The sequence below is a fragment of the Etheostoma cragini genome, chromosome 18 (genome assembly GCF_013103735.1).
Source record: "Etheostoma cragini isolate CJK2018 chromosome 18, CSU_Ecrag_1.0, whole genome shotgun sequence".
Classification (NCBI taxonomy): Eukaryota; Metazoa; Chordata; class Actinopteri; order Perciformes; family Percidae; genus Etheostoma; species Etheostoma cragini.
The window spans coordinates 4439685-4458203 of NC_048424.1; the positions used below are offsets into that span (position 1 = coordinate 4439685).

The following is an 18519-nucleotide window of genomic DNA, read 5'->3' on the forward strand; positions in this document are numbered from 1 at the left end:
ACACACACACACACACACACACACACACACACACACACATATACACACACACACACACACACACACACACACTTCTCAACTGTTGTCCCATCCAGCTTCCTCCAAGGCCAGAATACTTACCTGTTTATTTTGCAATAAATGGCTGTGATATGTTTTTCTTTTCTTTTTCTAAAGTAGCAATCAGACATGTATTAGTGCAATGAACATGAGATAACTTCAATAAAAGAATATACCTTGAATATATTGATTTACACAGCAACTTCTTTCTCTACCTTTAGATGGGCATGACATTGTTTTACTAGAGTCATTGTAGGTATCACAGCCATGAAAAAATAGCTTTATAAAAGAGTATGTTGAGGCAAAGAAATACACGCTCAGGTGGCTTTTTACAGGTCTTTTCGATTGCTAAACAACAGTGGGCACTACTGGAGCTAAGTGTGCAAAACTCTAACTACAGTCTCCAGTCTATTACAGTCTCCTGAGCTAAACAGTTCACATCAGCTGCAAAACGTGTTTCAAGCAACAAAACCCTGAACACACGTCTCAAAACAGGCTCAGTGCAACAAACACTATGAAAAACCCTTACTGAGATAACACACACTGTCAGTCAGAACACACTGAGAGTAAAAACACTAGTGTCAAACACCAATACTGGAAATACTTTTCATCTTTACAGTTTGTACAATTTGAGTGACTTCACACTACTTAACAGTTTCTTTGAAGAAAAGATATAGATTTTATGTCATTTTAAGGTAAAGAAGAAGGAACTAAAATCAGAAGATTGCTTCAATATAGTATTACAGGTTTTCTCGATTGCTAAGACACATTTCTTGCAAGCTGCTCTCCTTTCCTCTAAACTGTGAACACCAAACCCAATTTTTAAGCTACATTCACAAAACCTCAGACTCTCAAACTGAACTATTTTGTCAAATTGGGCCCAGAGTCAATCAAAATTCAAAACCATACTGAACAGTGATGTGTTTTTAATAGTTTTTAGACAATGGAATAAGATATACCAGGCTTTGGCTACACAAACAATAATTAGGGTTCAAACCGTGAAGCGGTAGACCCTTTCTTCTTTGGTCTGTTTTAATCATAATTATTATTGTTATTATTATTTGATGTCTGCCGCGCCGGCTCAAATTCCTGATGAGATGGAATGAGCTAGAAACATGATCCTTGGGGGAATAACTGGAAATGGTGTGCATGTGTCTCTATAGAAATGTGAACCCAATCGCCACATGGTGGCGCTGTAATTAAGGCTTCAAATGGCAAACTTTGAAAGGTCACGCCCCCTATTGACTTGAAATATCTCACACAGGTGGTGCTCAATGTTCTCTCCAAAAAAGCCCCAAGGACCATTAAGGTCCACCTAGAAAATGTTTCCGGCGTTTTGAATTTTTTGAAAAACACATTTTTGAGATCTCCTCCTACACTTGAGCACTTGATTACCACCAAATTTTCAAGTTGTTGAACACTGAACTTTGAAAGGGGCGTGTCTCTGGACATAAATGAAACCAAATCGGGAACCAAAAGGCCAATCATCACAAAACTCCCAGGGTATGTTCGGATAAGTGCCCCAGATGCACCCAGACAGTTTCATAAACACACGCCACTAGGGGGCACTAGGCCTACAAGCGCAAGATAGTTGAGATGCATTACACACATTTGACTATAAATCCCATATTTGTTGTCCAATCATCACAAATCTCTCAGGATATGTCCTGAACCACTTCCTGAAAGTGTGATTCAAATTGAACACCAGGGGGCGCCCTACATGCAAACAAACTGCACGTGGTATAGCGCAAATCAGTCTGTAAATGACTAACTGTTTGTCCAATCAACAAAAAACCTCCAGGAAATGTCTACATAATTGACCTCACACATGCACTGCAAGTCTCATTCAAATTGACCACTAGGGGGCCCTTTAAATCACATTAACTAGACGTGGGCTGATACGAATAAAGGTTCGAGTTTGGAAACGCAGCTTGCGGGTTCATTATCACTTGTTTTTGTGTTGGTCATCTGCTTTTCTCAAATTGCCGAGAGCTGGGCTGAGCTACATATCACACTGAATTGAAAATAAAAAAATTTCGCAAAATCAGTTGTAGGCATTTTGAACAAAGTGCACTGTTTGTCCAATCGTTACAAATCTTGCAGGATGGGTTTTACAACGACGTTGGACCACGTGTGAAATTTAAAGTCACTATTGAGGAAAAAGGTTTGAATATGCGAATATTTCATTTTAGTTTTTTGTCTTTTCATAGGATTTGTTAACAATAATGGAAATGGAATTTCACCAGCCTTATTCGTTAAAAGGTGCTTTTTCAGCAAAGCATTTTTTTACAGTGACTATTACATCCATCACACAATGTAATAAAGAGCTCTTTTGAATTGTAGTTTTTTTTCTACAATGATAATAACATTGAACCAGCTGGATTATTTTTACAGCTGGATGTTCTGCAGCCTTTAAAACGATGTGTAAGGCAGTAGTGATGCAAGATGCAAACCACATTGCAGCAATGTCCTAAAAGTCAGGAAACTTATCCCCCTCTCTTCCCTTATTTCCTGTCTGCCTCTCATCAAATTCAGACACAAAGGTTCAATATGTAATGTGCTTCAAGTGATACAAGGCATTTCATTTTAATTTGTGATTGTCTTTCATAGATGTCTGTTGAATGCTCTTATCCATCGGTGTGTAGATGATCAGTTACTTAAGATGTGTCTCTTGCATTTGGCATTATGATAGGCTCCAGCCTGTCCCATCTCGTTCTTCCTCTCAGTCTCTGAGCCTCTGAGAACTGCAAAGAGTGGGTCGAGTTTTAATAATAAAACATCTGCCATCAGGATTTAGAGGGCTCTGCACTGGGATACCTTTTTTATCCTCCTGTTTTTTCATTCAAATTTCTATTTGTGAGCAGAGACACAATCAGAAAGAGAGAGAGAAAGAGAAAGAGAGAGAGAGTCTGCTGAGCGCCTCTCCAATATTAGCATTTAATGAAATTTACATTTCTTTCATTTAGTTTGAAATCTTTCCAAATCTAGGGAAATGCAGGAATGACCCGTGTTTTGATATGCTCTTTATTAGTTTGTTTTCTTTTCATTCATTCTCTGTTCTTCACTTAAGGTTTCGATCCGTCCACTTTGAGCCCTGCGTGCCAAGCTGCTGTGAGGACCGGCTGTGTGCTTTTAGGATGTGGATTTGTGTTTGCAGGCTCTGAGCTTGAATACAGACGAGCTCTCAAGCTAATCCTTGTAATGATCAGGAATCTTGTTTCTGTGTCATGAATTTCATAAATTTCAAGGTTTAATGTAGTAGCAGCTGACAGCAGAGCCAAAAGTTTCCTCCAACATTTCCTGTTTTAACTTTGTTGAAACCCACGTATTAACACACACACACACACACATACATACATACACACACACACACACACACACACACACACACACACACACACACACACACACACACACACACACACACACACACACACACACACACACACACACACACACACACACACATACAAACTGGACCTCACTCTGTGTGTGTGTGTTTAGCCGCGGGCCCACATGGTGTTAATTGGATAATGAGGTACAATGACAAATCCCTGTTGCTGCGACAATAAGGTGCTGCTGTCCAGGTTTAATATCACAGGCCCTGGTGTAATGCTGTTTGGACACACACACACACCACACACACACACACACACACACACACACACACACACACACACACATACACACACACACACACAGACACACACAGATCAGGTGTCGTTCCACTTTGGAATCTAATCTGGCTCTTCCTCCTAGCAGCCAATCAGAAGCAGCCATTGCTGCCCCAACAACCAATCAATTATCTCTAATTCTAGAAATCTCCTCTCCTCTCCTCTCCTTTTTTCTTTTCTGATCTTTTTCCTCTTTTCCTTTCCTCTTCTTACGTGTTCTTTTCCTCTCTTCTCCACACCTGTCCTCTCCTTTTTTTCTTTTCTGTTCATTTTTGTCCTCTCATCTTATCTCCTTTTCTTACATTTCCTCTCCTCTCCTCTCCTCTCCTCTCTTCTCCTCTCCTCTCCTCTCCTCTCCTCTCCTCTCGCTATAACTGAGGGGATGATGGGCCATAATTCACGGGAATCCGAGCCGCCCCAGACTTGCTCACATTAATTGGATGTCCATATTAAATGGAAAATGAGAGCGGCGTTGAGGGAAAAAGTGAATGACTGACTCTCTTGGCTGCTATTGACCTATGAGGAAGAGATGCTGCCCTTTTCCCCAGCGCTCTCCCTCGCCCAGTTTTCTCTGCTCCCGTCAGCGTGATGGATCTCAAAGCATTCATTTTCTGACCCCTCACCTGGAAGCAGATTAAGCGCTCTGATTCAATAGGGCTGTTAATGGGGGCGCCAAAAGTTTATGAGGATTTCTGGAAAAGGCCAGGGAAATTAGATTCTAAGCTAACAGATTTATTACTCTGTTTCAACACATTGTAAAAAGATTATAGGACCTCGAGGCAGGTTGGAGGGACTGAGGGGCCGCGGCATGTCTCTCAGTGTGAAGGAGAGGTATAGGAGAGAGAGAGACAGAGTCCTGCTCTCACATTTATCAGCTATTCTACACTGACAAGGCAAAGACAAGCATGTCAATCAGCAGAGGATAAGCTCACGCCTGACTGTGACCTGAAGGACAGATGTTGAGACGGCATGCCGAGCATTCCTCAGCTGGAATCCTGCTGGAGGTGATTTGACGTGACGTGATGCTGTTTGTCTTTAACTCTGCTCTGATCTGTTGCCTCTTCTTGTGTCACCCGTAAAAAAACGTACGTCGTTATATTCCTGATTTGTGTGACCAGTGATGCAGCAGATGTTTAACGAGCACTGGTGATCATCCCAAGGCAGGGGCCAACCATTTAAACCGTAAGATCCAAAAAAGGTGGCATTTTCAGAGGCCTATCATGTCCTGCACATACACAAACACAAACCCAGTCTCTGGCGGAGCATGGTGACTTCCTGTTGGCTCCCTGCAAATATGAATAGCATGAAAACAATTTGGTTTATTTACAGATCATTCGGTCAACCCGAGGTTTATGGTTTTTCCCCAATTAACTCAAGAGATTTGCCCTCATATTATTGTATATTATATTGAAACCCATGATGATGAGTAGACATAACATGAGAGAGGAAACAATATACATAGCCGCCCAAAGCTAGCGCTTGAAATATTCTGTAAAATCACAATTTCCGTAAAATATTATTTTGGTATTTAAAACTCTTAACCCTTAATACATGTGTCTCACATGCTGACATGGTATCACTTGCTTTTTGTAATCATCTCATAATAGACATTTTCTTTATCCCACTATGCACCTCATTTGACTTTCCTTTTTTCCCACAGCATTCGGCTGTGGTTTACGTTGGCCTACACTTGAGTGAGGAGCCTCAAGTGAAGATGTTTGATGTAAAGGCCACTAGAGTACAAATCATTTAAAATGGCTGATCCACGTTGGAGCTCTGTTTAAAAGAAATGTAAATTCTGGATTGTTTCTGGATTACCATGTTAGCATAAAAACATAGAGTGCGACCCTTGGGTCAGCATTGCTTGTATCACCATACTCAGTAACATTACAGAACAGGTACAGAGGAACACTTGTCCAGGTATTCCCTCTTATAACCAATTTGAGCGGACTAAACCAACTGTAGGGGTGCTCACTATGTACAGACTTGGAAACAGACAATTTGACAAAATACGTATTTGTAATTGAAAAATTTTTAACAACAAATCATCAACTAAATACAAAAGCAAACAATGATGTAAGTATCAACTTCAGGAAAACACATTCCGTCTAAAACTGTAACTCCCCCAGTTGCTCTTCAAACATGGAACCAGGAAGTACAGATGGGATCCACTGACACACTATGCTCGCCCACTGCAAACGCTGTTGCTAGGCCACTTAGAAAGCAGGTGGGTAACAAGGTGAACATATTTAGCATAGCAACGTTATCGATAAATCTCATGTTTGCAACTGCAAGGAAAAGGTAGAGCATGTGTTAAAGTTCCAAGAAGAAAGAAAAGTCTTAAACTAGGATAGGGTATTAAAACATGAAGCATTTAAGCTGCACGTGAATGTCTGTATTTGGGGTCAGCAAGTAAGCTAACACAGCTCCAAATGAATGCTAATGTTGCCAAGTGTCTGGTGGACGTGAAAGCTAACATGTCAACACCATGTTTAATTGACCCCCAACAAATTCACTGAATACAGGTTTAAGATTGTTTGCTACCCTGCAGTAAATGGAAACGTGTGTTTAGCATGCAACAAACAGTAGGTCAGCAGGCCTGCCTTTGGTGTTGATAATTAGTTTCAAGCTCTATGTAGCACTTTCTTTGGCGGCAAAAATCTGACAAGTTCTGTTTTGCACACGCATGCCTCACTAGGTCAGTCTCACAGGCACTTATTCCCGTTCCTCCATATGTACAACTTTGGTCGGAAATCTTTTTTCTATACGTTCAGCAAGATTTGGAATGGCATCCACCATCACATCAGAACACAATCATCACATCCATCACATATTCCAAAGAGGCCAAACATCTCCTTAACTGTTACACCTGCACACGTTAATTCCTCATGTATTGTCCAAACCTTGTTTGCACTGTGTGTATTAGTCTGGCCCATGCTGATGGCTTGTATAAATGTCTCTGTCCTTATGTACCGAAACTGTACTGTGTCAATACTTCAATACAATGAAGTATTGACACTTAGCATGACATACAACACTATGAAATGAGTATTGGCTACAAGCGGCCAAAAATATCCTCTGTTTGCCAAAACATCCTAAATTGTCATTCAACATTAAGCGCTCAAAGAAGGTCTCTGCTGAGGCGAGGCCTTCTGAGGGCAAGGTGTTTTTATGATGACAGTAATGATGAGCCGAGACGCCAAAACAAAAGGATTCCCCGTGTGTTCGATAATCAACTCAGGAGCAATGTCAAATTCTATCACGTGTGTTAGTTTGGCTGCTGTTGTTGTTGTTGGGGGGGGGGGGGGGGGGGGGGGGGGGGGGGGGGGTAATCTCACCAGGGCTGAACTGTCTCTGTGGGCTGAGCTGCAGAGTTTGGGTTTAACCCTCTGATGTCTGGCTGTTCGGTTGCACACCAACGCCTCAGGTTCTCTTTCTGTAGTAAATTAATTTACATTTGGGGGATTTTCTAAAGATGCTGGCTTCCTGTGGAGCCGGGGAGATCAAAGTGTCTCATTCTGTGTGTTTGATGATGTTTGATGTTTGCTTTGAGTGTGAATGTTGCTGACTTTTTGCTGTCTCTTTCTCAGCACAGTGGGAGGTGCTCCTTCCTGCCTTTTACTTTCTGCCCTTCCTCGCCCAAATTTGGTAAGTTGCGTTTTACTTATTTTCCGGTTCTGATTCAGATTCCCTTTGCTGACACATTCTTAATCACCTCATGATATATACCCAAGAAGTATTTGATGGATGATGTGCGCACAAGTTCAATTCTAGCCTAAAATCTCTGAATTTAGTGTCATGGATCAGTAAAATATCCAGCTCTAGAAACCTCTGACCGGACAGATCTTTAGGTTCTGATTTCATGTATTGATGCTGTGCAGCTCAGTAGGGCCCCTACCTGGGTGTCAAGAAATGTAACCGCCACCTCACTAATGGTTAAAACTACAAGCAAAAATTACAATTACCAAACCACCACTGAACAGACACTTTACAAACACTAACAATAAATAAAGGTTACTTATAATTTTGCTTGAAACCTTGTTTTGATCGGCTCCTGTTTGCGGTTTTGTATTTTTTGTTTTATTTTTATCTAGCTAGGTGGTAAAATGGAGAGAAAGTACACACGGGGTGCATCAAAACACAAGAAGCGAGTACAAAAACAGTTTCATTGGATCCTGTGCTCCTCTTACTGCACATCTTACTTCTTTTTCTGCCTGTTCAGATCATTTGTTCTATGGAGGATGATGGAGTACACCAACGGACTACACTAAAGTACAGCAGGCGGAGCAGACACAACAAATGGTGAGTGAAGCTTCAATTTAGCTTTTAAAGAAATCAGTCAGAATGTTAAAGACTAATCTGTTGTTTAGCTCCATATTTACAGCATCTTAGCACCTGTCTGTGTCACTGCCTGTGGGGTAGACTGTGTACTTTATGTTGCAATACTTGTATAGTGTTGTTCTGAAGGTTGTGCATCAGAAGATGTGTCTGTAAATTTATAGACCGCCGTGTCGATTTTATATTTGAATAGGCCATAAATAGTGTAAAAGACCGCCGTGTCTATTTTATATTTGGATAGGCCTTGTATAGTGTAATAGATGGTTAAGTCTATTATATATTTGGATAGGCCTTGTATAGTGTTATAGTGTCATAGACCGCTGAGTCTATTTTATATTTTATATTTGGATAGGCCTTGTATAGTGTTACAGTATGTCTATTTTATATTTGGATGGGCCTTGAATAGTGTAATAGACCATCATGTCTGTTTTATATTTCTATAGGCTTGTATGTAAGCGTGGGTTGCTTCTGCCTATGTCTTTTATGTGTTTCCATTATGAAATAGTCAGTAAAATAAAAGCTTTTTAAATAATTTTGAAGAAGGGTGCCTCGCATTTCCCTTTTTTCTATACTTAAATGTCTTCCTGACCCCAACGAACACCTTCAAACTTCTCATTGAACTTCCGGAGCACCCTGGACTTTTTTTTCTTCTTTCCAGGCCTTGTACGGTGTTGTAGACCGCCGTTACGTTCCCATGTAAGAGGCAGGGCACTGAGACAGTGGATGTGGCCTGTTGACGTTCAGGACCACTGGCAATAGACAGTGATAGGCAGGAGACGGAACCTGCTGTGAAGCGCTGCCCGCTAACTTTCAGCAGCCATGCTGACCATTTGGGCTGTTCTTGCAGGACACTGCACACCGATCCGTGACTAGCTTGCAGTCTGAAGCTAGTCTGGTCTATTATCTCTTCGTGCAAATCTAGCAAGAGAACACACAGAATATTGATTATAATAAATAATGTGGGAGGGACGTTATGTTGGCATAAAAACACGATCCTCCCATCCATGTCTTTTTCAGTTAATAGGGAAACTGCAGAAGTGGTTGCTATAGCATTTTACCGGGTGTTTGTCATATCAATCAAAAAAATTACGTGATTTTGCAGTCTGTTCATCTTGCCAAATTTTACATGTTGATTTATGCCTATTCTTGGACTTTCTGTTAATGCACCTGTAGGGTTGTGTAAAGTGAATATTTTGTCGTTGTGCCTATACCTTCCTCTTTGTTGTGTTTTTTAAAATTAAAACCTGTTTGAATATTGAGCTAAAGAAAGGCATGCGAAGTCTTGGGAGCTTTATGCTAATATGCAGACGTCACTTGTTGTTGGACTTGAGCAGCTTCACCTGTCTTTTTGATTGGTTACGATGCTCATAGTTGATGTCAGTTACACCAAAAAACTCTCGCCTCGCAGATTTCACTCAAGAGCTGAACTACTGTTTCCTAGTCTGTACAAATGAGGAGAAAATCATCAGCAGTGTCCCACTGACAGCTGCTATCGCTTCTGACTTGTTGCGATCACACGTAACATGAAACAACCAATTCCTGTACAGTGCAAAAGATAAGAATCACCTAGCAGCTGTGATTTGTTAAAGGGTCCCTACACCCAGTCGTGTGTGTGTGTGTGTGTGTGTGCGCGTGTGTGTGCGTGTGTGTGCGTGTGTGTGTGTGTGTGTGTGTGTGTGCACGTGCGTGCGTGCGGCTATTGTGATAAATCTGATTTGGTTTAAGGTCCCCAGGGCACACACAAAGCAGGACCCTCTGACCTTTAACCTCTTCCTCCTCGTCTCTCCCTCACAGATAATAATCCTCAACCTTTTTACTCATTTGAAAAGGCTAATCAGTTAAAAAAAACTTTGATGCAGACAATATATTTTAAAACAATGCAGTGTGTAAATGTGAGTTCGGTTGCCAATAGTTTATTTTTATTGCTGTCATTTAAATATATGGTTGTAGGTTCTTTGACAAACTGCATGAGGCTGTGTTGATTAAGTACAAACCAAATATTTGCCGCTCTAAACACTCAGCATCTGGGAAGTCTTTCATTGGAAAAAGTCTCAAAGAAGAGTTTTACATTAATGTACATGAATGTATCTGTTCTGTATTTGAATCTTGTATTGTGCCTATTTAGTCTAGTAAAATGTTTAATACATCATGTAAGTATGAATGTTGAAATATTAATTTGGAACATAGGTTTCTTGCTCTGTTGTATACAGATGCAAAAACTGAATTTAATATAAATCAACGGTATGTTCAAGGCCTGTGTATAGAGCTGGGTAATATATTGATGTTATATCGATATTGTGATATGAAACTAAATAACGTCTTAGATTTTGGAAATTGTAATTTGGCATTAGTGTTGTCTCTTCCTGGTTTTAAAGGCTGCACTACAGTAAAGTCATGTCATTTTCTGATCTTACCAGACTGTTCTAGCTGTTCTATTATTTGCCTTTACCCACTTAGTCATTATATCCACACTACTGATGACTATTTATCAAAAATCTCATTGTGTAAATATTTTGTGAAAGCACCAATACTCAACACTACAATTGTTGTGGTATCGTGGTATTTGATTTTCTCCATGTCGCCCAGCCCTACGTGTGTTGCCTTCATTTACATTTCCGGTGGACTGAAGACATTTTATTTAGTCACTTTTTTTCCGCAATCTGTCGTCTCACTGTTGGACGGGAAGAATGACAGCGAGCAGCAGCTGCTGCAGACATGTGTTTAACATGCACTTTGAGGCTTGTAGATGTTCGACGTCAGCTCTGTCGACATCTCTCTGAGCCGAGCAGAGACGGCGGTCTCGTTGGTTTAGCCTCATCACCCCACATCCAGCATGTTTCCAGTCAGATGAGTGTCGCTGTGTTTACTCCGTCTCTCTCTCCACCGTCTGAACTGTGATATTCAGCTGACCTCAAAGCTAACAATCGCCCATTCTGTCTCACCCCTTTTTCTCTCCCTCCTGCCTCCCCCCCACCTTCTACCTGGGGCAAAGTCTTATGTAAAACACATTTATTTTTAATAGATTTTTTAATGAATTTTTTAGCTGCCTATTAATAATGCCATTAGTGGTGGCAGAGCTGCGTCAGACAGCAGCCTGGCCTGCTAATCCTGCCCCCCAGCCTTGGTGAACGCAGCTAATCCAGGCCCCTGCTTTGGCTCTAAGTAGGCCTCGACCCCCCCCCCCCCCCCCAACCACCCCCACACACACACACACACACACACACACACACGTATGTGCAAACATGTACTGTAAGTAAAACACTCTGCCAGACACACATGAGAGTGTTGGTTAATCCTCATGGTGTGTATGTGTTCAAACTCTCTTTTAACCCCCCCCTCCTCTTCTAAACTCGCTCGCCAGCCCTCCTCCTACTTTTAATTCTTCTGTCGCTCCTTCATGCCTCCCTCCCTCATTCATGCCTTTCCTTTGCCTCCCACCTCATTTCTCCCTCGTCCCTCTTCCATGCGCCTTTCCATCTTGACCTCCTCCCTCCTTTTTGTTCTCTCTTCGCCTTCGCCTCCCTCCTCGGTCGTCTTTCTTCTTCTTCTTCTCCCTTGGGCACCCAGCAGGCCTGGCCTTGGTGCTCGACTCCTCACGGAGACTCCTTACCTGGGGCACACACATAAACACACACCCACACACAACACACATCTGTGGGTGCCACAAGTCAGTGCAGAGCAGGGAAATGGTGAGCCGCTTAAAGCCTTAATAGAATTTGAGCCCGGCTCCGAGAGCGCTGGAGAAAAGGTGTTAATTACCGCTGGTTTTAATGCTAATTAAATGTTTCAATTAATGGGGTGTTTGTTGCCAAAATGTGTGTCAGTAATTGACAAACGGCAATAAGGTGTTTGAAGGCATTTAAAAAAAGAGACAAAGAGAGAAAGAGAGAGCGCTCTACCTCCTAGATGTGCCAGAGCCTGGAGCAGTGCAGCATGGGAAATTTCATTCATGAGGTAGAAAAAAGAGAGCTGGAACAGATTCAACACAGCTGTTTTCCATAAAACCGTCCACGGCCTCCATATAAGTTTGTGTCTGGGCTGTGCTGCTGAACTATACGATGTACTGGACTGCGGGGCCGCTGGATACAAGCAGGCAGAGAGATAACACTAGTTTGTTTCTCAAACCTCATGTCTAAATTTAGTAGAAGAAAGTAGAAGAAATATTTCTTAATTTACACAGCCCAATATTTCAAATTACACCTGAGGGGGCTTTGCAGTCTGTGTAACATAACAGCCTTTGTCCTTTGATTATCGATTCGGAAAAGGAAATACTCCTCAGACAAACCCCTTTTTAACAGGGAACGCAGTCGAGGGATCCCTCTCCTAGGACGGATAGATGTGCAATATGTGTTGTGTGTACACAATAGACCAACAAAATACTTACAAAACAAACAATCCATATAACAGAAGGGTTCATCTTTCCACCAGATTAACACACTGGACCAGGGACAACTTCCCGTTTTAAAGGCCCTTGTGTGGCCCCTATACCTTGTGAGTTCTGGCCAAATTTAAAGGAGCCAAAATCAGCTTTTGGCAATTGCTGTCTTAAGTAATTAGTGTCTGTGTTGACTTTAAAAACGGCAGTGGAACTTTTCGCACAATGACGCGCCTACAGTTCTCTGCCACCGCTGTGTGCAGTCTAAGAAAGACACAGAGCTATTAAAAACATGTTCAGTTTCTTTTCTTGTGTCAATGTAGAGCAGGCTGGTGTTCATCTTCATGTTGTCAGTGTGGAGACCACAGGGTGTGTGTGTGTGTGTTGCCCTGGGTGATACACCGCAGACACAGCCAGTCCATCATGCTGAATTATAACCTCAGTGAGTAGCCGGCGACGCACTCACAACTGCTTTGTGTTCACTTTACACACTCCCTGTGTGCAAATGTGTGTGTGTTTTTGCTTGTGCATACTCATATGTATATGTGTGCGTGTAAGAATGTGTCACACTTGCTGCACACTGATATGAATTCCATCTGACTTGGTATGCAAATCAAAAGACTCTAGGTAGGGTATTGCTAATCGCCCGGTGGCTCTTCGGGCAGTGTGTGTGTGTGTGTGTGTGTGTTCCCGTGTGTGTGTGTGTGTGTGTGTGTGTGTGTCCTAAGGCTTTCAGGATAAGGATGTGAAATTCCAGATCAGCGTTTGGGTGCTGAAGCCCGTGGGCTCCTGTCAATCCTGCAGAGAGAGCGAGAGACACACACACACACACACACACACACACACACACACACACACACACACACACACACACACACACACACACACACACACACACACACACACACACACACACACACGTACTTCTCTGTGAGTTTCTGGCTCAGATTAGAATAATTAAGTCATTTGTTGTGGTTGGGTCTGATAAAATCATTGAATTATTCAATACCAACAATATCACAGGATAGATAAATCAGTGCGTTTGATGGTTTGTGTATGAACGTTTGTTTGCATGCGTGTGCAGGTGTCACCGTTCAGCCCAGCACCACCTCTTCCATCACCCACAATGCACTGCGCTTCTGGCAATGATCCGGCGGGCCTAATCAATTGCTCCTCAACCCAGCATCACAACAATCCATCAAAAATGCACACATCATCCGCACACGCGTTAATTTGTTTCCATGGAGACAACATCGCAGATGTTGTGACACTGTTGCTCATATGCAGATAATTGTATCTTTAATGTCAAATTATTATGCTTAAATCATATTGGTGCTCACTGTTCCTCTGTATTTGAAAACATTTTGTTGCTGCAATGAATTAGTGTCAGCATCTTGTGCACGTCTGAAAGCAGCCTGAAACTTATTTTACTGAACACTGATGGCAAAAAAAAATGGATTGTGGAGAAGAAAGAAGAGGAGGAGGAAGAGGGTGGTGGTAGAAGTACTTTGAAGTACAGCAGTTGTGCGCCAAGGACAATAGGAGGAGTTTGATGTGAGTGGAAAGTGGTGTTATTGTGAGTGTGCAGGGAGTGCATTGGAAACAATGTTTGTAGAGTAAATTACACAGAGGTGTAGAGGAACATGGGAACATGGAATGAGATTGAACTGTACAGCGCTCTTCAGTTCAAATGTAGGATTTGTTTTGGAAAAACATTTCATCATCAAGTTTAGTTGATATGTTTAGTTGATATGATTTCACTTTAACTCGATTGCTAACACTCCAGGTATGTGATTCAGGGAATTTTAAATCAAACACAACCGACTCATTGGCCGTCTGTGTTTTTACTTTACGATGAAAATTCCAGATCTGAAATCCGTGAAAGTCTGTTGATTATGGTTCTTTATTTGAGCTCCACAATGCCAAGATCATAATGTCATGCATGGGCTGGTATTTACACAAGAGGAAGCATAAAAAAATCAACTACTGACAGTAGTATCAACTGTGTTTCATCTGCATGTTGTGCAGGACAATGGAGACATGACTAGACAAGCTGAGGATTTAAGGGTTAACTTTTAGTAAAATGTCAACAACGTTTCACATGTTTAGTGCTGGAATAAAGACACATGTTAGAGATTGTTTACAGAAATGTTCTATTTTCAGAGGTTTTTAAAAAACATCGTGATTTGTAATCGCAAAGAAAATGAATGAAAGGCAGATGTAAATACCACTTTCAACCAGTTTTATCCCCTTCATCTTGCTAATATAAATGTCACTTACGTGTTCTAAGGTTACATTTCATATATTTCTTGTGGATTTTGTGTTCCTGACCTCATCCCGGCTCCTGTCCTAGGAGCTGAGCTGAGATTGAGCACTCTGGCAGAGAGGTAAATAAGGAGGGTGATTAAGGGGAATGAGGCGCGAGCCCTCGTTATGTTTGCGTCGTCTTTCTTTCTAATCAACATTAGTTCAGAGTCATTATTCCTCTGAAGCAATTGAAGCCTCCACACATTCATAACCTCGTCCATTACTCTCTGCCGCCAAGCAGGAGGGAAGAGACCAGAGGAGGAGGCAGCGGGAGGAGAAGGGTAGAATGAGAGTGAAAGACGTACAATTAAGTTATTTTTAGGCTTAAAATCATGATCCAAAGAACAATCATCTTTTAATTGACATGTTTTTATAGACACAAGAAATAAGTTTTTACTCCTAAACGTTTCTATGCAACTCTAAGGAGCATTGTCAACAAGTACAAGTTTTGAAAAACATGGAAAAACAATTCTTCTTCTTTCCAGTTAGGTGATGTTGATCCTATTCTCTCCCGTCCAAAGTCCTCCGCAGTCTTCTGATATACATATGCTCTGGATTAAAGCTGCACTTATCACTATTTTCTTTATATCAAGATGGATCAAATTACATAATGTGAAAGCTCTATGGATTGTTTCAGTGTCGTGCACCACATTACACTTCTGGGATTGGTCCAGTGCCACCGGAAATTCTGCCGCATGACCGTTTTTTTTGGTCGGATGCCTTCTAGATGCAGGGTAAATCAAGATAGACAGTCTAGAGTTTTCTGTTGCACGACAAAAACAACTTTTAAAAGCGCCACAAAAACCAGTTCCTTCCCAAGGCTATTTTGCAACGCCACGGTTGCGCCGTCCGGTGCTTAGTACCGCCCATGATGATTGTGATTGGTTTAAAGACATGCCAATAAATCAGAGTAAATTTTTCTCTCATCCCGGAATGATGCACTAGTGTGCACTAGCCAGACCCTCCTCCGCAGGGCTGTGGAGGAATGTCCGGCAATGCAAGACTACATTACACAGACTAAGTTAACAACTAGCTGGTGAACTTGATGTAACTTTTAGTGCAGCTAAAGAGACACTGTTTATAATCCCGCGTCGTGGTCGCGGCACTCGTTGCAGTCTTCTTCTGAACAAAGGTGGCACAGATGAGCAACTGCTACCGTTACTGCCATTTCTACAGACTAGAAGAAGAAAAAAAGGTGGACAACGGCAGAACTGGCAGCAGCGTTGCCATCAATGCTTCGGTTTGATCAGATGAGCTACTTGGTTGGATCGAGCCTTTCATTCACCATAAAATAACTCATCTTAACCCTGTAAGTTTACCAGAGAGACCTGCGGTCACTCTTAGAGTCCTTGTTCAGGCTTCCTGTTTCCACTTTGTTGTGCGCTGCTGAAAAAATAGAGTGGTCCACACCCTCTGGACGCACACTCAAAATCCTGGCGCACCAGCGAGATCGACGTCATTTTGACGTCACATTGGCGGGCATGCTTGCACGCGTTTACTGTAAAACGGCTCTTACTCACTTGTTGTTGATGTCCGTGTTGTATTTCCACCTTTTTGTGCTGCCCCTAAGTGTAAAAAAGATCTGAGGTTGAGGCACAAAAGTCACTTGGGTAATGTTAGGGAAAGTTTGCGGTCATGGTTAAAAGAAACTAATGCGAGGAGAGAGACATGATAAATTACAGGGGGAAAAAATGGAAGCATTGGTCAGTTTATGACCCACATGAATGACTGATGTTGTTTTCTTGTAAACACCAAAGTCCAGCGATAAACCCATCGAGACATTGCTTTGACAGTCTGAAGAGGGGAAGTCTGAAGATCAAGCTCACCTGGAGCTGTGTTTGATCCTGGAGAGGAAGAAAGAGTCGTGAAGAGAGGTGAATGACAGAAGCAGAGCGAATAATGTTACTGAGAAAGAGAAAAATATGGACACAGAGCAGGAAGGAGAAAAGAGGTTCATGATGAAAAAGTTGAGAATTAGACATCCTCCTGTGTGTGAAATTTGGAGGAATCAAGAACCCCAAAATGTATTTGAGTTGAATTTAGGAAAAGACTGATGCTGTAAAACACCTTGTGCTTCATAAAGTGGAGCATCCTAACGGTTTATCTGTCTATCCACACGTCTGAATTCAGTCTGCTTACAAGGTTTCAGATCCTCTCTCAACACCACTGAATTTAAAATCAGAATGTTAAATCACCGTGCAAATCACATGCAATCAGCCATCCAATCAGAGCAGCTGGCAGACGGTTAGTGGTGGAATTGCACACACAAGACAAAAGACACACACACACACACACACGGAAAAATAAAACACTGTTGTGAGCTGCCACTTTAAGGAAACAGTAACAGTAAAGTAAAAAAAAAACTTTAGCAGCAAAAACTAATAATTGCAAAGCAGCCAATTAAATTGTGCGGGAGAGATGAAACCGCTCATATTTCCCCTGGTAATTTCATGCTCTAAACTCGCTTCCGTGCGCACATAAAAAGAGGAGAGAAAATATCATTTCAGAAGCTGACAGAACTCATTGTTCGTGGAATTTTAAATTCAAAAAAGTTAATAAAGGCGAGTGCGAGATGAAGGGAATTTGCATTTCTCAGATTAACAGCATGTAGAGCAGCGGCGGCGCGCGCAGCCTCGGGTCATCATTTAAGAAACCTTTGCATATTTTATTTAAGAGTGGCCCGGTTTGGAGCGTAATAAGACAGACAGATAATGATTAGAAGGTCGGGCCTGCAGGGCACAGCCAGGCTGGGCGCTGTAACGCTCTAATACCCAACACACACATACACACACACACACATAACACACACAAAGCACAGCACAGCCTGTGCTGGCTCCTCTAATTGGCTGCTGATGGTTTATGAAATGTTTTCCAAAGGTTTTATTATTGTTGTTGTTGTTGCTTTTATTGCTTTCATTATTTTAATGGAGGGTTCTGCTCGTGAGCATTGGTTTAGCTCAAAGCCACCTGGTTCTGGTAACGTGCTCCTTTTTAATCAACGCAGAAAAACCCAAACTGGTCCAGAAGCATTGGGTCGTGGCTACATGCTAATCATGCTACACAGTCATACTGTAGCTACCCGACATGTCAAACACCTCTAAGGCAACATTCAAAGACAAAGATTTTCCTTTTCAAACTCATTTTTTCACCCATCGCGAGGATACTAAAGTGACACTGAAACTCTTTCATGTAATTAAAAGTTTTAGTCCCATCTAGGGCTGCACGGTATGAGGAAAGTACCGTATTTAACTGCGATTATTTTGACTGATTATTCGATTGCGATGTGATTCACGATATTGGAGGGGATGATCATTTTTGTATCATTGTTCTCATTTTCATTGAAAAATATTAAAATCGAAATAATGAAAATGACTTATAGTGTGATTTATGTAAGGATGTGAACCAAACAAAGATTTTTTCTTTAGTCTGTAGGATACAGTTTGCAGCCTGGGACGTCTCTGCTGCACCACAATACTTCACTCAGAATGGTGTGACACATATTTTGCCTTTAACAAAAAGGGGGCCCCACCTGCTATGTTGTACCCCCTCTTGGAATTTGGATAGTGCACTACTCCATATTGCGATTTTGATATTATTGCAATTAATTGTGCAGCCGTAGTCCCATCCATGATAAGTAAAAGAAAAGCTGTATACATTTTGTACCAGAGATAAAGAAACCCATGCTTTTTTGTTATTTTGACTGATGTTTGAGAGATTTATTGTAAGCTGCCACGCCACATTTCAAAAACTCTTTATTTGAACCAATAA

The 18519-nt window shown here is 41.7% G+C and overlaps 1 long non-coding RNA gene across 1 annotated transcript in view; it reads left to right on the plus strand.

Moving 5' to 3' along the window:
* LOC117961541 overlaps positions 1–17978 on the plus strand; it is a 23529-nt gene extending 5551 nt beyond the window's left edge. Inside the window, exons 3-4 of the long non-coding RNA XR_004660431.1 lie at positions 8186–8189; positions 17968–17978. This is a non-coding gene — a long non-coding RNA (uncharacterized LOC117961541). The remainder of the gene's footprint in view (positions 1–8185; positions 8190–17967) is intronic.
* The last annotated feature ends 541 nt before the right edge of the window (positions 17979–18519 follow it).